Below are 13,658 nucleotides of genomic sequence, written 5' to 3' on the forward strand. Positions count from 1 at the left end.
GGACTAGACCATCTTCGGAGATCCTTTCCAACCTCAAACATTCCATAATTCTAAGGCTCTGATGGCATACTGTGCTACTGAACAAGATTTGATTTGGTGTGGGGAGGCAGATGGACTCTGCCTACTCCTTAATTACAGCCTCTTAGTGAACAGTTTAATTTTGCTGTCACTTTAATAATACCATTAGGTTTGCAAACCACATTCCATGCAATTCTTAAGGAGGCTTTTTTGTTGTTTTTTTTTAACAAATCGAAGAAAAATGCACATCCAGTGAACAGTCTAAAGTTAAAACAAACCTCTGGAGATCATCAAAGTCTGTCAAGTATTCTTCCTGGGTTTCCATTGAAGTAGCAGCATTTCCATTTTAGTAGCAGTATTGGTTAGTATCAGTGAAGATTGAGGCATTAGAATGCAGAGGCATTCGGTTACATCACAATTTTCTAAACTTAACCAGAAGTTGAAAATCTCACATATCAAACAAGTTATTTTTTCTCCATAAAATGTGGAACGAGGAGAGTTAGAAGTACTCAGTGATTCTTCTGTCAAGGATATACAATCACTAAATGAGATGGCTGAAAAGATTTATGACAAAACACTTTAACACCCATGGAGCAAAGTACTTGATGGAGTTAACTAAAATCTGTCTAAATTAAACAGTTCAGAAATGCATGCAACTGTTGAGAGTCATCACTGTGATAGCCAATGGCATCCCTGGAAGGTGGCAGGAGACAGAGTATGCCAGAGCTGTACAGAACTGAAAACTTTGTGTTAATTTTGCTGACATGGCATGGAATCTGGGACAGCTGATGATATCACATAGGGAATACAAATAGCTTTTGGAGTTATAGGATCAAGGTTAGAACAAGATTAAAGCTGAGCTCATCTGAAGGTAGCAGGCCTGAATAGTAGAGAATATAGGCTACCTAAGCAGTTCATATATAAGCTACCCAAACAGTTCATAGGCCAATGTTAATCAAGATATTATTGTGTTATACTCTAGTGTAAAACCTTAGCTTACTCTTTAATGTCTCAGTTGAAACTTTAAATAGTTGGTAAGTCTCTCGTTTGTTCAGCGTTTGCTAGTGAACTCCCCTAAACAGCAATAACACCCTGCTTTTACAGAGGCCTTAAAGGAAGTAGAAGGTTTTTAAACATGAGCTTGCAAGAAAGCTCAGAATGCCAGCAATAACAGTGTATTTTAAAGAACATCCTACTGTGTTCTTAACTGTTTAGCACTTATTCCTGAAAGTGAGTCAAGGTCTGTGGTAAGCTGAGTTAACAGTATCCTTGAAGAGCCCAAGAAAGTAGATAAAAGGCATGTCATTTTCCAACATAAATTGTTATTCTGTGGTCAAGTTGTGCCTTATTTCTCAAAGGGATAACATTTCTTGATGCTGGGAATCTTAAAGAATAAAAAATAGTGGAAAATATAAGAATGACTATTGTTTGTGCTTTTGGACTTATGATCTTTTTAACAACCTTTAACCTGAATGAGTTACAATGAAGGATTATTCTCACTGTTTTGGCTGAAGAGTTGTTTTTAAGGTTAGCAAATTTAAAAAACAGGTACTGCTGACTTCCTAAGGTCAAAACTGCAGTAACTCAAGTTGAGTGCCTGAGTTGAACATATGCAAACCAGATTATCCAGGCAACTGCAATCACCTTGTACGGTTTCAACGCTCTGTCTTGCAGTGCTTGCTATCAAAGCAAAAATGAAGGAGAGACAGAAATTAAGAAAAAGGAAGTGTGGAAGAACACCATTATTGCTCCTCTTCTAAATACTTGGTACTTTTTGAAAGCAAACTAAACATATACATAGTTAGTTGCAGATTTAGGATTCTTTTTAAGGTTTAAAATTTTAAAAGCCATAATCCATGTCTTATATTCTGGATCATCAATGTTGACACAGATCATGGACACTCAAGAATGACAGTTTTCTAACCCATCCCAATCAAAATTACTCAGGAACAGTAACTGATCTTCTCTCATCATCATTAGTCTCAAGTTGTTCTGTGGCCATTTCTGTTATGGTTACATGATTCTGAGCAAGACCACCTCTAGCCTGAGCCATAAGGACCAGACAGGTGGAAACAAGTCAGGCTGCTCAGATAATTTGAATCATGTAGAGCTCTAGCAATACCAGGGGCTGCTCAGCATGCACAGAGCAGGACTTCTGACGATGGGACAACTTTGCGGTAACCATCATTAAGAGGACTAAGGACTTTGCATGACCTGGGGCTAGAGAGACAGGAATTGAGCAGCTTTTGACTTGTATCTTATACCTAAATGATTAAAACTTCCTTTGGGTCTGAAGTTTAATTCTGAATTGCTAAATGATATTTTGTGACCTTTTTTAAAAGCTCAAGTATAATTTCAAAATGAATATTTCATGAATTCTTTTACTCATTATAGACTATCTGAAATCTGATCAAGCACTTCATTCTTTCCTAAATGGTAAATCGAATTTCAACAATGGCAATTCCAACAAACTCAACTCCTTGGGATGTTTTTAAAATTTGTTTATATTACTCTTTAACTCCTTAACACATACTTATGAAAAGTAAGGACAAGAGACCAAATAAAGCTCAAATAAATTCAGAAATAACCCCCCACAATTCCACTATTTCTAATGTGGCTTTACTTCCTTCCAATAACAGTGGGATAGTTAAACTATGTGTCTGTCTGAGGAAACATGCATATTTATACAGCCGTCAGCAAATGGGAGAGTAGCAACTGGATTTTGTAAGAACAAATAGTTGGCCCCCAACTTGTGTTGGGGACCTGCTAGTGCTTTCCTTTCTTAACCCTTGCTCTTCCTCACTGACAATGGGGAAGATGAGGATGTCCATTACTCTCCTTCTTTGGTGCACTCTAGAAATGCTTCACTCTAATTTTCATCCTTTTAATTGCTTGAGTTAACTGCGTCCCAGAAAAATAAAACAGGGCTTGAGGGCTCTCCAGATTCTGCAAGGAAACATGCAAAATAAGTAGATGCTTTACATTCCGCATTTTTCTTCAAGACTTATTGAGTTAGCAGGTCCACAAAACTTTCGTTTGTTAATTATCTTTTATCTAGGAAGATCTTACTGTGTTTGCAGATCATGTTACAGGAATTAAAGTGATAGGTAAGGCTGAGAATTCTCCCCTTGAAATCTCAGTATGACATCTGCAATTTTCCAAAGTTTTCCTTTTAAATGGACATTTTCCAATGATCAGTTTCAAAGTTTGATGATTGAATAAGGAAGTTCCTTTATCTGTTCCTGATTTATAGAGCTGAGAGGCAAATCTTTACTAAGACACATTTTTCCTTTTAACCTATTTCAAGTTACCATAAAGTAACATCATAAGATTAACTCCCAGATTCGGTCCTTATCTATATGTTTACGGTTTGAATTTTAGGTTGACGTGAATTTTCTAAATCAGAATAAAAACAGACTTCAGCCTTAAATACTAAACATTGTTACGGACTTCAAAAGACTGATAGAGTCTTTGCAAAATTATATCAGAAATGTTATAGATATCTAAGTTTTCCACTTTATCCTCATATATGTTATATGCCACTCAAGTTCTAAAGTGTTCATCATTGCTTTTCATGTGACAGATCTGAAAGTAAATTTGTGGTGAAATAGCAAAGCAAGACAGCACTTTTTCTTGAAAACAGCAGACTTTCTCTGTCTGCACAATTCTATAAATGGAAGACTGCTATTTTGCCCTTGTGCATAGGCAGGTACCTCAAGGCTTCAGGGGCTAAACCCTTTTTTCAGCACTAGCATCATCTGATGCAAGTGGTGCTCACAGACAGGCTGTACAAGAAAATCCAGTCTTCTGCTGAAATGTGGGTCCCCATTAGCACTTGTAGTTCATAGAGGCTCAGTATATGCAGGTAGTAACAATATAATACCAAATACGACACCAGGTAAAAGTTTGAAATATATAAGGAAATATGCATCCTATAATATAAACCACATGTAAGGAAATTAATACTTGGTTTTTGGCACTCATTAAACTACCTATAATAGTGCATCAAATTCTGAGCTCCCCTCCAACACCTGAAAGATGGTAATAAGTGAGTTCAGTGGCAGGCCACTAAGGTGGTTGGGGCTGGAGCACTTGCTCCATGAGGAGAGGCTGAAAGAGGTGATCTTTTTCAGCCTGGAGAAGGGATGGCTGTAGGGGGCATCTAAGAGTAGTCTGCCAGGGTTTATGAAGAAGCTGTCAAGAGGATGAAGCTGGGCTATTCTCCAGGGTGCATTGCAGGAAGAGGAGAGACAGCAGACAAGAGAGGGTCCAACAACGTGTAAGGAAAAAATCCTTCACCATGAGGACAGTCCAGTACTGGAACAGGCTTCCTAGGGAGGCTGTGCAGTCTCTGTCTTGGGAGGTTTTCAAGACCCAAACAGATAAAGCCTGAGCAAGCTGGTGTGATCTCATCGCTGAGCCTGGTTTCAGCAGATTGGTCAGACCAGATGGTCTCGCAAGGTCCCTTCCAACTGGAAAATTGTTCTATCAAGAATTATTTTTCAGAAGCCAGTATATCCATAGAAAAACTGTTACACAAAGTCACATCTGCTGGCATACGCTGATTTCTTTTGCTTAGATATAGGTGCAACATTTCATTGTTTGCAACTGTCAGTTTTCATTTTTGAGATGCTATCACCAACAGCATAATGCTGCCTAGCAACTTATCCCAAGTAATAAAACTTAACTGGGGAGGAAAAAGACAAAATGTGAAAAGTATTATTTGTAAGCACATTTAAATTGGTTTGTTTGGTTTTTTTAGCAGCTATCAAATACACTAGCCCTGCACACACTACAATTAGGTGCTTAAATTTACTGGAATTGCTAATGCTGGTAATACACATAAGTAGTGCTGGCAGGACTGCATCTGTAATCCTGAGGCCAGCTCCCTAACTGGCTTATTAGTTTTTGTTGCAAGCGTCAAATAGACAAATAGATGTAATTTAAAGAAATGTAGTACAATTTGTGCCATATACCTTTCTTCACCTTTCTGGGTTATTTTCAAATCCTGTTCCATGTCTTTACAAACTCCATAAGTTTATGAGCTTACATTATTCACTATCATCAGGTTTCATTTAAACGCAAATTGTAATTTTTCAGAAATGTAACTTTTTTTTTCCAAGAAAACAAAAATACAAATTGGAGCATGTCAAATTCACATACAGAAACAATTTAGTATTTATCTATTTATTTATTTATTTTTAGTACCTCTTTCCTAGATTCATTCAGGCTAGAAAAGACCTCTAAGATCATCTAGTCCAACAAGTGATGCTATTTCATGAATTTAATTCACCATGTTAAGACTGAGCCTTTACTTGGCTCTTCATTAGTAACCAGATCACCCAGATGATGCTACCAGCGAAGAACAGGCAAAGAAGGTCATGAGTACTAAAAAAGCTTTAAGATGCACAAATAGGGTTTCTTGCCAAAATAAATAAACTATCCTAGCACTTGAGCATCATCATTAAACAAAAAACAAAAACAAACAAACAAACAAACAAAAAGACAAAAAAACCCCACCAAACCAAAACCAAGCAAAAAACCCAAACCCACCAACAAACAAAAAAGCTATACCCCAAACCAAAGCCCTACACCGTTGCTGTTCGGAGGGGGGCTGTGCGGGCTCAGCACGGGGCACCACCCGGCGAGCTCCGTCCCAAGCAGGTCGCCCCTTGAGTGTTTCGGGGCGCAGCGACCACAGTTCCGAGCAGCTATGGGGGTGTTTTGCGTGACGGGACCGCCGTGGGGTCACCCCGCTGCTCCGGAGCCGCTCAGCCCCCTCTCTTCCCGGCAGGAGGCTTTAGCAAGGCGGGGGCTGTTTGTCCCACCGCGCCCGTGCGCGGTCGGCACCGTCTCCCCCGCACCTGCTCCGTCCCCGCCCGCCCCCGCCGTCGTCGCCGAGAGACTGAGCGCGGCCGCCGCCGGGCGGGCCCCGCCGCCGCGATCCAGCGCGGGAGGGCGGCGAGCGGGGCTGGCACAGCACCGTAACACCCCGCACACCCGCGGGGGCCCCTCCCGACCGCGCCATGAAAGGAGATGCTGGCGGTAGGTCGGAGGCGGCGGGCGCGGCTCGCTCTCGGTGCGCGGTGGGGCCCCTGCGCCTTCCCGCCCCCTTCCCCGGCCCTTCCGCGGCCCGCGGCCGCCGCGGCTCTGCCGGCAGCGCTGGCGGTCCCCAAGGAGGGGACGGGCGCGGCGAGAGGCCCGGCCGGCTCCGCGGAGAAGGGGGAAGGGGCGGTGGCGCCCTCTGCATCGCCCGCCCCAGCTGTCCTTCCCCCGCGGTGGGAGGGGGCGCTCCGGCCCGGCCGCCGCCGGCCTTCCCCGCCGGGACTGCTCCGGACCCCTCGGCATCCCTCGGTGGGGTGCAGGAGTGCCGCACTCGGCACTGAGGCAGGGCAGGGCCGAGGGGCGAACAGGCCTCTTCGGGGTGCACTGACTAATGGGGTGGCTGTGGATGGGGACGGGGATGGCTGTGGGGAGCTCTCTCCCTGAGGAGAGGGTTCAGCTGGTCCGCAGAGGCTGCGGGGTTGGGGTGGTTGGAGAGAGCGACCTACCCAGGCCTGGAGTAAATCTTTAGTTTGCAGTTTCAGGGGTTTGTTCATCAAATGGAGAGAGAGGTGCTTAATATTTTTTCGTTGTTGGCATCTTGTTTATTTTAGTACTCCCGGTAACATCAGAGACATATTTCTAGGAAGGATGAAGTTTTTTGATGGCCTTTACTTGCAAACGTACCTTTTAAGTCAGCTATGATTTGGTAGGTTAACCATTGTTGTGTTAAGGCAAATATTTACAGTGAGAAAAAATTAACTAAATGCTGTTTGAGTCTTTTGTCTTTGTCTTAAGCATCGTCAATTTCCTGTTAAATATTGATGTCTCTATTAGCTTCCTTCCAAAACAGTCCCATCCCACCTGCCCTCTAAGTGACCAACAGAGAAATGATACATATTAACAATGAACTATGTTGAATCAGGAAGTTAAACTTCAATGAGGGGCGGGAAATCACATTTTTTTGACTTAAACTCACTGGCTGCTAGAAGACTCCAGCTCTCTTCAAGTTTATGCATATACTTTTGAGACTTTTTGGAACAGTTGGGGAATTTTTTGTTTTACCATTTGAGCTTGTTACTGTGTTTTAAAATGAAATTTTAAAACTGTAACAATCAGCATGTCATTTGTGCTTTATGTGGACGCATGATCTTCTTGTTTGGTGCATTTGCTTTATTTTAATCTGAAATTTGGTCCATCACAGTTCATTCCCATTTAAGCAATACCACCGGGAAATATAACTCACTCTGATTTGACTTCCTTCCAGCTCCTGGTCATTGCTGGTACCATGAACACTTACGTAAATCTGTATGGCATTCATCCAAAACTGTATATTGAGTCAAAGAGGTTTTGGCTCTTAAACCTTCACGATAGGAGATCAATACTATCGTGCTGCATTGCTAGGAGTAACGGGCTACTGGACCAAGCTCTAGAAGAGGTGGCGAGTCTTAGACTTTTCATGGATAAGGATGTCTTCTTAAGGCATGAGTATCTCGTGATGAGATAGAACTGGTACTGGCTTCTGGGGATTTGGGCTTCCTCCCATCCTCCCTAGGTATTTAGGAATCTGGTCAGTTGCAAACAAGATTTTTGATGTGCTTATGAATAAAACACAGGTGTTGCATTCACAAATTATTTTTACTGTGTTACTAATAGGATATTTTCATATTACTTAGATTTCCTGTAGATTTTGAGCGTGCAATCTTTTGGAGATAAAGAGCAAAGTCAGCCTAATATGAGCATTACGGATTGAATCATGTTTTCTTTCCCTTTCAGTCTTTCTCTGTTCTCCCTTTCATTACCTTCATCGCATCTTTTATTTCATTTGAAGTTTCCTGTATTGGCTAAGTACTGGTAAATGCCTTGCTTTGAGCGATACCACTACTAGTCTATGGTTGCAAATTGCCTTGGCTCTACTAGGTAATCTTTTTTTTTCCTTTCTTTTTTTTCTGTGATGCTTTCATCTTCCATCTCTCTCTTAACCCCCCTCCTCCTTCCTTCCCCTGGTGAGGAAAATCAAGCAGTGGAACAAGTTGCTCAAAGAAATTGTATGATCTCCTTTGCTGCAGGTTTCCATGACTGGACTGGAATAACCTGAGTAAACTGCAATAACCTGGTCTTTCATCACAGTTGATACTGCTTGAGCAGAAAATGGGACTGGAGACCTCCTGAAGTCATAGAATCATAGAATGGCTTGGGTTGGAAGGGACCTTAAAGATCATCTAGCTGCATCACCCCCTGCCATGGGCAGGAAACCATTCACTAGACCAAGTTGCTCAGAGCCCCAGGCAACCAGGCCTTGAGCATTGTCAGGGATAGGGCATCCACAACTTCTGTGGGCAACCTGTTCCAATGCCTCACTATCCTCACAATATAGAATTTCTTCCTAATTTTTAATCTATACCTACCCTCCTTCAGCTTAAGGTCATTTGCCTTAAGTGTCCTATGTCCTTGTGAAAAGTCCCTCTCCAGCTCTCTCGTAGCCCCCCCCCCTTAGGTACTGGAAGGCTGCTAGAAGGTTTCCATGGAGCCTTCTCTTTTCCAGGCTGAACAACCCCAACTCTCAGCCTGTCTTCATAGGAGAGGAGCTCCAGCTTTCTGATCATCTTCATGGCCCTCCTCTGGACTCATTCCAACAGGTCAATGTCTTTCCTGTGTTGGGGGCCCTGGAGCTGGATGCAGTACTCCAGGTGGAGTCTCACAAGAGCAGAGCTGAAGTCTCTCCAACCTGATCTGTCTTACGATTCTATGAACTCAGTTTTCCTTTGTTTGTTTGTTTGGTTTTTCCCTCCAAAATAAAGTCTTCAGGTACAGTACCTACAGTATCAGAGATTATGGCTGTGACTTCTAGGAACTGCCCTGCAGCAAGGAGGATGTGTGTCACATGTCAATTACTTTGTTTTAAAGGAAAGATAAGAGGATAAAAAAGTCCTAATTCTGTTTTCAGGACTTCAGTTTTAAAATATATACGTGTTAACTGTTTCATTGGCAATTCCTTAGAGGATAGAAAGGGAAGAATTTGGGAAGGGAAGATGATCTAGAATATTTCAATTGCTTTAATAATTATTTTAGCAAAAACTGTAACAAATTCAAAATAATATAACCACTACTTATTTTAATTTTTAATGTATTTCAATTTAAATTATGAAAGGATGTGTATACAAGGCTCTAGGCACACTAACATGTAATTATTGATACACAAAAAAATCCCTGCAACCTTAAAATAATCACTTAAGCAGGCATGTCATCAACCATCTGCCTACAGAGAGGCTCCTTTCTACCCCTGTGTCATTCTGGGAAGGATGCCCTCACTCTTTTCTTTAAAAGTCTGAAAAATAGATCTGCGGTATTCATAGCATGTTACTGAATGTGGGGTATTTTAGAGAGAGGGTGGGTTGCTTCCTGAATCCTCTCAAAGAAAGACCTGGTACTGCCTGTCCCATTACTTTTGCAAAGGGCTAGACACAATTTCTACTAGGAGATGGGTAGACCGCAAAAGCAAATTACAGAACTTCACTCTCCATTTTTTCCAACATGATTCTTGCTAAGGACATTGCTGTGTGTCTTTGTCAGCTTTGGGCTCTTAAGGATATTTATATAGGCTATATTGCAGTAGACCAATCCTAGGGCAGCAAGTGGTGGGTAGGCAGCCCACAGTTGAAGTGAACTTTTGCAGTAAGATAGCTGTTAAGCTGCTATATATCCATAAAGGAAATAAATTACCATCAGTATATTCTCTACATATAATTACTGTGCATTCACAGAATCGCAGCATACGCTGAGTAGGAAGGGACCCACGAGGATCATCAAGTGCAACTCCTGACCCGCACAGGATCAGCCCCAAGAGTCACACCATGTACCAGAGAGTATTGTCCAAATGCTTTATTGAACTCTGTTGGACTTGGTGCTGTAACCACTTCCCTGGGGAGCCTCTTTCAACACCCAACCACCCTTAGGGTGAAAAACCTTTTTCTAATATCCAACCTGAACCTCCCCTGACACAACTTCAGGCCATTGTATATAAAAGAAGTGTGGTGGAATGTGCCATGGTGTGATCTACCAGCACCAACTGAAAAATCATCTACAGTTGTTTTGCCTTTTTTTTTGACACAACCAAATTTTTTAATAGAAAAATATAAAAAAGCTAAGCAATTCTATTTAAAATTAAGAAGTTCATTTTCTGACTGCATCATGGCACCATGTATATGCATGTGTAGAGTCTTTGGTATTGTATATTCTGGATGTTAGAAGGCCTGTAGTGAAAAGGACTTGTGATACATCATGTGACAATAGAGGTAGACTTTATATCTGACTCACAAGGGATCTGCCTCTGTATACAATGTGATAATTTGTTTCTGTCTGCTCAATAGTTCTGAATTATTTTGGCTGTGTCTGAATGGAAGAACTTATATGTAAGAAGTAAATACTTTGAGAGCATTGTCCTTAGTTGATAATAAGGCAAGACACAGGAGATGTGTTGGGAGCAAAGAGCTGAAGTCTGAACATCTGTGTATTTTCAGACTAGATGTTATTACATTGGCAACCGTAAGCAATTGTTAAACCTTCCTCAGTTGTGAACCCCAGTTCTTGTATTTTTTAGTCTGGGATTCTGTTACTAAGTACAAGATATCACCAGTTGTTCTTTCCTACCTGTATCCAAATGATTTGAAAATGTGAATGTAACTGATTTTTAGGATATTTCTTCAGTATACCGTCTTTGTGAAGAACCAGGTTTGTTTTTAATAAACACTAAAGTTTGGTTAACAGTATGTCGTGTACAAAATAATGAAGAGATCATTCATCAGATGCAATAACAATACCACACAGAGAGGAAAAGTACTGAAATAAGTTCTTCCTTAAAATTAGGTATGAGTTAATGGCATCCGTGGTGGCATGTGCTATGTGATTGTATCCACTAGAATTTTGTGTTTGCCCTTCTAAAATAAATATACTGTCACATATGTAACTTGCTCACTTCAATTTTTTTTTCTACATGAAAACAAATAGTGAAATGCCGTTTACTTGTACCTGCACCCAAAATCAGGGATGGAAGAACGTAGGGATAGAGGGAGCAGGCAATATAGAAACAGGGACAATTGGTAAAGAGGGAAAGGTGATGGCTATTGAGATGAAAGAATGAGAACTTATATTTTTCCTATAACCATATAATGCATACTACAGTTAAGAGCAATCAATTTCCTTAAGGTGGCCTGTAGTTTGAGGCTTTTTTAGCATATAGTATGGAAATGGGGTTTTGTCATCATGCTATGTGTATGGGTGTTCACATCCTCTTCTACCACCCCTTTTAGCTTTCACATTTGTAGTTATTGTCTTGAAGTGTTATGTGCCACTTTCTCTGTCCCTGCTCTGGGTGAAGTTGGAAGGGGAGTTGACATTTCAGAGAGAGAGCTGGTGTTGAGGAGAGTGCTTGTATGTGGCCTGCCTTAGGAGGACCTTCACGTAGTGCTCACGTGATCTCACGTGACCAAGTCAATCAGCAGTGAGAAAGAAGTTATGTTGGCAGCCAGACATTGCTGATTTCAAGGATTTTTCTGATTTTCAAACTCCATAAATTGTAGGTAGGAATATCTGCTTTATTTTGCTGTTTATATTTCTGTGAAGTCATTTTTCAACTGCCTTCTTTGTCAGCCAGAGCATTTATAAGCATGTTCTCTTGACTTTGTGATGGAGATCTTTTGAGCAGATTATGCTGTATACAGTGAGCTTGCTTTATAAATGAGACTCAGTACTCCAAAGAAATGTGAAGTGATTGTAGCCCCAAAACTTTGTGATATTTTCCTCTCTCAAGCCTGTGTTTTCCCTGCACCCAGTATGTCTTAAAAAACACTGGAACTGGAAGTACATGCTAGGGAATGTATTAAGCCTTTCACATTAATAACAGGTTGTGATCAAAGAAAGACCTAATGATGTGTGCCAAAATCAATGCAGGAACTGCAGGGGTGGATTTGTAGTCAGGGTTAGGGAGGACTACAGCCTCCCCATTAGCACAGCTTGGTGTGGTGCTCACTGCGTGTCACATGCTGGAAGGAGTTTGTGCACAGCAGCCCTTCTCTTCATCTTTCAGCGGGTTCCTCCTTGCAGTAACAAGTGCAAAAGGGATTTTAGTCCAAGGGTTAAAATTCTTTACATACATGGCAGAGTCCTGAAGCTGTACTAGGCTTTATGTTGCTCTACAGCAACAGACACATGGAAAAGCCTGTGCGTTCCCTGGTAAAACAATAGTAGTGAGAACAATAAAAATGCATAAAAGCTTGAAAGCAACCTTGCTATACTTTGAATAATCTTGCTGAAGACCATTTCCATGATATTCTTGGCTTGTCGCCTTTATTCTGCATTTTTTTGTGTGCATTTCTGGTCATTCCAAGTAGAGAAGTAGACAAGCTGATTCTTATATTCCATAAACGTTGCCTTCCCTTCCATCCACTAGGTTTAGATACATGAAGAGTTGTTTATTCAAGGCTTCCTCTTAAAAGTAAGAATTCTAATCTCTTTAGTCACAACATTTAAGTATGTGAACTGAATTCATTATGGACATCCATTATGAGCATTTAAGTTCACATTATTTTCTGTACCTGGACCAATTAAAAAAAAAAACCTTGAACAAAGAGGCACGGGATAAAAGGAAAAATGGGAATTTCATTAGAAGGACATGGCTAATCTTCCTACACATGAGATGTATGAATAAGCGGTATTGAGAAAAGCATAAAAACAACAGAGCCTTGCTGAAAGACAGTTGATAATTATCTACTTTTTTCCCTAAATGGACATAGCTTGTTATTTAGAGTGTCATTTATTTAAAAAAAAAAATCGGTAGTGGCTAAACAAAAATCAGTGTTTCATCCTGAGCCTTTTCTCATAATTACTGATTGAGCTTATCTTATTAATTCTCTATTTATTGCTGCATATTTTCTTAAAAGCTTAGGAGCACAGTCATAGCCATTACCAGAAATAGTAAACATAAAATTATTATTTTGTTAATTCACTGATTAGCTTTCGAGTAACAATTTCCAAAAAACATATTTGCAAGAAACATTTTAAACAGTGTCTTTTTTTTCCCTAAGGTTTTGGGAAATGCATCTCCCAAGGCATTGCAATGACTTCTTATCACTGTGTTAAATGTAGCCATTTTAAAGTTTCATGACTTCAAAAAGCACACCAGCATCGTTGAGGCTTCAAGCATTTCTAGTTATGCTTTGGTCCAAGTAGAGAAAAAAGGTCAATATATCAGGCTTAGAAAGAAATAAGAGAAAGTGGAAAAAAATTGCTAAAGAGAAGGAATTCAGTGAATTCAGTTATGATAGAGGTGGGAGCACGAAGTTTGAGCATGAAGACTAAGATAACCTACAACCTCTGTGAATATTATTTCAGTCTTCATTTGTTAGAGAAAGATTATTAATTTGTAATGTTCATTTTACAGCATTTGCATGGTTTTAGTGACAGCTTACCAGCTTCACTTGTACTAAGGGTGGTGTGAATGACCAGATGAATATAGATGTCAGAAGTTGTCCCTTATTTTGTGCTTTTGTGTTATTTCTGTTTATTTTAAAAAAACCAATCATCGCATAATGTCAGCTGCT

The 13,658-nt window shown here is 40.6% G+C and overlaps 1 protein-coding gene across 6 annotated transcripts in view; it reads left to right on the top strand.

The window, feature by feature from the left end:
* The first annotated feature begins 5,364 nt into the window (after positions 1–5,364).
* Positions 5,365–13,658, top strand: part of NALCN (sodium leak channel, non-selective) — a 223,297-nt gene continuing 215,003 nt past the window's right edge. For 3 of the 6 annotated variants that reach the window (XM_051780569.1, XM_051780575.1, XM_051780576.1), the window contains exon 1: positions 5,365–6,063. The gene's annotated coding sequence lies outside the window, so the exon portion shown is untranslated. Of the gene's footprint in view, positions 6,064–7,885; positions 7,981–13,658 lie in introns of those variants that run through there. The other 3 variants (XM_051780571.1, XM_051780573.1, XM_051780570.1) reach the window with 3 other exon arrangements.

The sequence above is a fragment of the Manacus candei genome, unplaced genomic scaffold (genome assembly GCF_025592945.1).
Source record: "Manacus candei isolate 608988 ecotype Guabito, Panama unplaced genomic scaffold, ASM2559294v1 h1tg000014l, whole genome shotgun sequence".
NCBI lineage: Eukaryota > Metazoa > Chordata > Aves > Passeriformes > Pipridae > Manacus > Manacus candei.